We start from the raw sequence: 6,279 nt of genomic DNA, 5'->3' as shown, positions 1-6,279 counted from the left end.
TGTGCCACAACTACTGAGCCTGTGTGCCACAACTACTGAAGCCCACGCACCTAAAGCCCATGTTCTACAACAAGAGAAGCCACCGCAATGAGAAGCCTGTGCATCGCAACGAAGAGTAGCCTCCACTCGCTGCAACCAGAGAAGAGCCCGCGTGCAGCAATGAAGACCCAACACAGCCAAAAATAAAATAAATAAATTTTTAAAAAACCCATCTGTAAAAACTCTTAATTTAGAAAAAAAAAAAATTTTTTTTTTAATTTGGAAATAGCTACTTGAAGAATTAGATTCAAAATAGCTACTTGAGAAAGCCCGTGCACAGCAACGAAGACCCAACTCAGCCAAAAAATAAATAAATAAATAAATTTATAAAAAAGAAGACAAGGGAGTGGAAAGAGGAAGTAGGTATGGCGTTGTTATTATTATTATTAACAGCAGTTGCAACGACATGGGGCTTGGATATTGGATCTATGTTCACCCATTCATGCCAGGGTGGGTTCTCTGACAGTCCCAGGGCCCAGGAATCCTGGCGAAAATACTGGAACGCAGCAATGGGTGACTTTCTGATGTAGAAAGCCAGCAGTGGCTGCACTTGCCTAAATTCCATGAGGAGAAAGAAGCTGCTGTTAGAGGTGGGAGGAGCCTGGGGTGGCACCTGGATCTGGGGTGGGTGGAGCCATTGGATGCAGTGGGAGGGGCTCCAGTGCCCCGCCCACTTCTCCAAGCGTGACAGAGGGAGCTATTGTCTTGGAGCTGCACCAGGGTGCGAGCAGCCCCACGTGTGATGTGACTTGGATGTGACCAGCGTTCGAGAACAATCTGACGTACATTAGGGCGTATAAGTAGATAACTGACACAGCCGGGAGGAGCAGAGAGAGAGGTCAACTGAGGAAAAGGTTATTTATTCACTTTCTACCTGCTGCTATTATCTAGGGTCAAGTTCAGAGTTAAAGCAGATGAGCCATCTGGCAGGAAGAGATCCGTTGCAGGGAAGGGACGAAGCTAACCAGCAAGTACCGTGCATCCAGTTCTAATCATCCGCCTGCCTCCCACACGATGTCTGCAGTCTCTCTTCCTTCCAGGGCTTGAAAGAGACAGAAGGGCTCCATCCGGGTTGCCTGGCCTGCCCTGCCCCTGAGCCACCTTCGTAGTTCCCCTAGTCTGCTCCCAATTTCCAGAAGGAAAATAATGCAGACCAGTTGGAAAGGAAAGGGAATTTTGGCTAAAATGTGGCAGCTCTTCTGTAAAATGTCCTCCTCATAGTTACAAGAAAATGGTTGTTGGGCTCTAGAAAATGTCACAGAATGTGAAAAGGAGAGGCTCTGAGTTTATAGATGTTCAAACTGAAGCTGGAGTTGACCACAAAAAGTGTTTAGTCCCAACCTTTTTTTTTTTTTTTTCTGGCCGCGCCCTGCGGCATGCAGGATCTTAGTTCCCAGATCAGGAATTGATCCCGTGCCCCCTGCAATGGAAGCACGGAGTCTTAACCACTGGACCACCAGGGAAGTCCGGCAGCCTTTCTTTTTATTTGGGAAGAAACAGAGACCTAGGAAGGTTAAGGGATGTGCCCATGGTCATCTAGTCCCCCTCTCAAGTAGACATCTTTAGGTGGATCTGTCAAGCATATAAGCTAATGACCTCCCTCCACCTTCTCTGGGAATTTTACTTAATATAGGTAAATCCCTAATAGCCACGTTGGTGCTCTGCGAACTTAGCCCACCTGCTGTAACTGATCAGATCGGGGTGTATACCCAGCTGTGTCCGTCATTCATCTTTCAATATTTGAAACCACAAAAAAAGAAATAAGAAAAAAAATGGAAACCATTAGTGATTCAAAACTCTTTATGTGGCTGGAAATATAGCTTGTAGATTCAGGAAATATAACTCACATATATTTTAATGAGCAATATTCCCCTGTCATGTACCTGTGCACAAAGGAGCAAAGAAACAGGTCAGCAGAGTGAAGCAACTGTGCAGAAAATGGCAGAAAAATGTGAACAGAGTGTGAACCCAAGGGCCTTCTAGTTCCTTTTCCCAGTCACTCACTGAGCTTAGCTGCATTCCTGCTCTTGGGTTCCATGACATGTCCCTGCCAACCCCACCCCTTTTCTCCTTGTGTTAGTTCAAGTTACTTGCTTCTATTACTTGCAACCAAAGAATACTAATATCCTCTCACAGTAAGTGTGAGTAGGCATGGGAGCCAGCATGACTCTCTCTGCTTGCGCTCCGGGCCATCAAGCAGGGACCCTACCTCATCCTTCCTTTTCCCACTGGACGTTGAGGAAACACTGGCAGTAGGACCACTGGGAACTGCTTTTCCGAACCCAGGAGGATGTAGCGTGGAAGGGATGTTGCTAAGAGCACCAAGATGCCCACATGATGGGGATGCATATAAAAAGGGAGGAGGTCACAGCTGAGCTGTCTGACCATCTGAATTACTGCCCCAGATCCTCCTTGGGACAGCCCGGCTGTGGCTTTCTCCTTTTCTCTGTCTGAGATCCAGTCATGACTACTTGCTGTCACAGTCTCTGTATGTTGTTGGATCAGTCCTATGGCCATTTCTGCAAGCCTAGCTGAGTCTGGGTCTCCTTCTTGGGAGCAAATATTCTCTAACTGCAGTTCCTCTGCTGTCCTCTCACAGCCAGGATTACAGACCTCTAGTCCCTGGTTCTACATTTCTTGGGACAGTCATCTGCTTTCTTTTGCCTGAGCCCTAATCCCCAGAGTGTCCCCACCCTCCCCTGTCTTAGGTTGGGTTCCTCAGGAATAGAACCTGGGAAAGGCATTTGTGCAAGTAGTTTATCTCAAGGAGTGCTGGCAGGGAAATGGGAGGTGACAGAGGGAAGGGAAGGCAGCTGATCAAGTGTGTATTAGAGGGTAGGTTACCACTCTGGGCAACTGCGGTGCAATCCTTTCTGGGGGACTTGGGGAGACAGTGAGAAAATGTCTCAGAGTTTCCCACCCTAAGGCACAAGGAAGCTAAAGTCTATTTATCTTCCAATTCCCAAGCAGCATTGATGCCGAAATCTCAGCCTCTCTGTACACCGGTGCCGAATTGAATCTCTGAGACAGAGTTTTGGGTGAAGTAGAGAAGAATAGCTTTATTGCTTTGCCAGGCAAGGGGGGCCACAGCAGGCTAATGCCCTCAAAACCGTGTCTCCCAACTTGGAGAAGATAGTGAGGAGTTTTATAGTAATGGTTCAAAGAGGGCATGATCAGCTCGTGGACATTCTTCTGATGGGTTCGTGGTGAGGTCAGTAGGAGTCAGCATCATCAACCTTCAGGTTCCAACGGGTCTGGGGTCTACATGCTTGTGTGCCGCATACCATCGTTAATCATTAACTTCTCCCACCTGGAGGGGGTTTCAGTATCTGCAAAACAGCTCAAAGATATTGATGGGGAACCAGGACATTGTCCCAAGACTGCACTATTGTTTCTCTTGACTGTTTCTCCCTGGTCTCACATCCCCTCCCTTCCCTAATTAGCAACTGCTTGAATCTGCCCAGTTGGAACTCAGGGAAGTCATGGAGGCTGAAAGAAGCCTATTTCCTGTAATCAAAGGATTTGTGCCCAGGAGCCCCACAGGGCTGCTCAGTATCAACATTAACTGATGGCTGTTCCTGGAAGATAAACTTACCAATACCGCCACCTGACCCCACGCTTGGACCGAGAACAAGCCAGCAGGCAGAGACGTAGGTCCTTGCAGTAGGACGCCTTCCACACATGTCCCCTGCTGAGGTCCCAGGGGACATGGGCAGAGCACAGCAGTGTCCACTACAGTCCACTTGTCCCGGCTGCACCTAGGCTTTGGTACATGACTACACAAGCATGGCATCGCCCAACATGAACGAAAGTCAAAGACAAATCATTCAGATATGAGGACCCTAGAGCCCTGCATCCAGCAGAGACAAGCTCTAGAACTTGAACCTCATGCCAGTGACCATCCCCACTCAGCTTTAACTGCCAGGGAGCAGAATTAAATCCTTTGAACACTGGAGATGTTATTTTGTGGAGTTAGTCACATATGTATAAAGTTGATGGTGTTTGTTTTTAAGGAAAAGCCTTATTCCCAAGGCTGTTCCAAGTTTTTATCAAGTCTTTCTTGCCCTCTTTTCTTCCATGAATGTAAATGCAGGATCAAGGAATGCCACGGGACAGAGATTTTGTTCCTTTGCTAAGTCATATCACAGTCGAAAGAGCATGGACTTTGGAACCAATCAAGCTATTTCTATTTCTGCTTTTGTGTCTTAAAAAATCCTTCCCAACCCTGAAGTCAGGAAGATATACTTCAATATATTTTCTAAAGCCTTTATAGTCTTTCACATTTAAATATTTAATCCAATTAGAATTGATTTTCGTATATGGATTTGCTTTTTTTTCCATATAGATAACCCAATTGTCCAAGAAATGTTAGGGGAACCACTGACCAAACCTCCCCCCCTGGCCAGACAAGACGGTAGCCACTTGCATGAGTTATCTTACAACAGGAGGTCCTGGTAAGGAATGAGGAACTAACAAGCTACCACCAACCAGAAGAATTCGGGAAAGGTCAAAAGGAGAGAGGAGACGCCAGCCCATATGTCCGACCAATCTCCCAGAATCCTTCTCGCTGGAGTCCATCTTGGCTGAGTGATGCACGTGTCACTAGGAAGGACCCTGAGTCAGAGTGATTGGCCAGGGACAACCTGGAAACTAACCCAATTACCATAAAACCCGAGACCGCGAGCCACGTGGCAGAGCAGTTCTCCTGGGTTCCCTTATCCTGCTGCTCTCCGCCAGGGGGACCCCTTCCCGATAAAGTCTCTTGCTTTGTCAGCATGTGTGTCTCCTCGGACAATTCATTTCTGATTGTTAGACAAGAGCCCACTCTCAGGCCCTGGAAGGGATTCCCCTTCCTGCAACAGAAACATTTATTGAAAAGACCATCATTTCTCCACTGGACCACAGTATCACCTTGTCATATATCAAGTGCCCATATGAGTGTAAGTTTGTTCCAGGCTCTATTCTGTTCCATTTGTCTATTTGTCCATCCCTGGAGCAACACCACACTGTCTTAATCAATATGGCTTAATTTTTACGTATTTATTTATTTATTTTTTAGGCCTCACCATGTGGCATGCGGGATCTTAGTTCCCTGACCAGGGATAGAACCCACACCCACTGCAATGGAAGCGTGGAGTCTTAACCACTGGAGTGCCAGGGAAGTCCTGGCTTACAAGTTTTTATATCTGGTAGAATAGGTTCTCCTACCTTATTTTTCTTGTAGACTGCCTCACCAATTCTTGGCCCTTTGTATTTCAGTATAAACTATAGAATCAGCTTGTCAAAGTAATTGATGGAATTTTGATTGGGATTGCTGAATCTATAAATCAATTTGGGGAGAATTAACATACATATAGTATGCTTCCTTCCATTTATATAAAGTTAAAAGCTTGGAAAAACTAATCTAAGGTGTTTAGAGATTGATAAGTTTAAAATATAACAAGGAATCAATAACACAAAAGTCAGTGGAGTGGTTACCTCCAAGAGGAAAGTAAAGGGCCATGATTTCGAAAGGATACACAAGGAGCTTTTGTTTTATTTCTTGACCTGATGATAGTTATATGGGTGTCTGCCTTATAATTATTTATGAAAATGTGTATTTATGATTTGCTTAATTTTTGTCATATAGTTCACAATAAAATATTTTCAAAATTCTAACTCTGCCTTCTGACTAGTTATTACATTAATTTTTGTTACAATAGTCTCTCTCTCTGAGCCCCAGCTTTCCCATTTGTAAACTGGAGCTCATACCTACATCACAGATTTATCTCTTCTTACAACATTGCAAACAGCACATAGTACTGTGCTTAGCACATGCTAGATCATCAGAAAAATGCTGATTTCCTTTCCCCTCCCAAGCAATCTCTAGTCAAATCAGCCAGAGATGAAAGGACAACCTCTAGGAGGATTATGTATTCGGGAGTCCCCTGCATGCAGCCTTGGACTTGCACTCTGTCCTGTACTAAAGGAATGTTGACTGGACAGTGAGGTTATCTCCTGCTCTTTCTGGAAATCATGACATCTGTCAGTTTCATCACTTTAGGTGTAGGGCAAAGTGAAGCTCGTTCAATAATGCTTATCTCTCAACCAGCCTCCTGCAGAGTCACCAATTGGCAATGGGCTTTCTCTCCACCCCTTTCACTCTGTCCTTGGCTCTAGAGAAAGTGAACCTGTAGCCTTTGACCCCTACTGGTAAGCACTGTCAGATTGCAAATGGTGGTGGAGTTTTTAAAATAATTC

This window comes from Eschrichtius robustus, chromosome 4 (assembly GCF_028021215.1).
Source record: "Eschrichtius robustus isolate mEscRob2 chromosome 4, mEscRob2.pri, whole genome shotgun sequence".
NCBI classification, from domain to species: Eukaryota; Metazoa; Chordata; class Mammalia; order Artiodactyla; family Eschrichtiidae; genus Eschrichtius; species Eschrichtius robustus.
The sequence above is the reverse complement of the archived record's forward strand: the minus strand, read 5'-3'. Positions refer to the sequence as shown.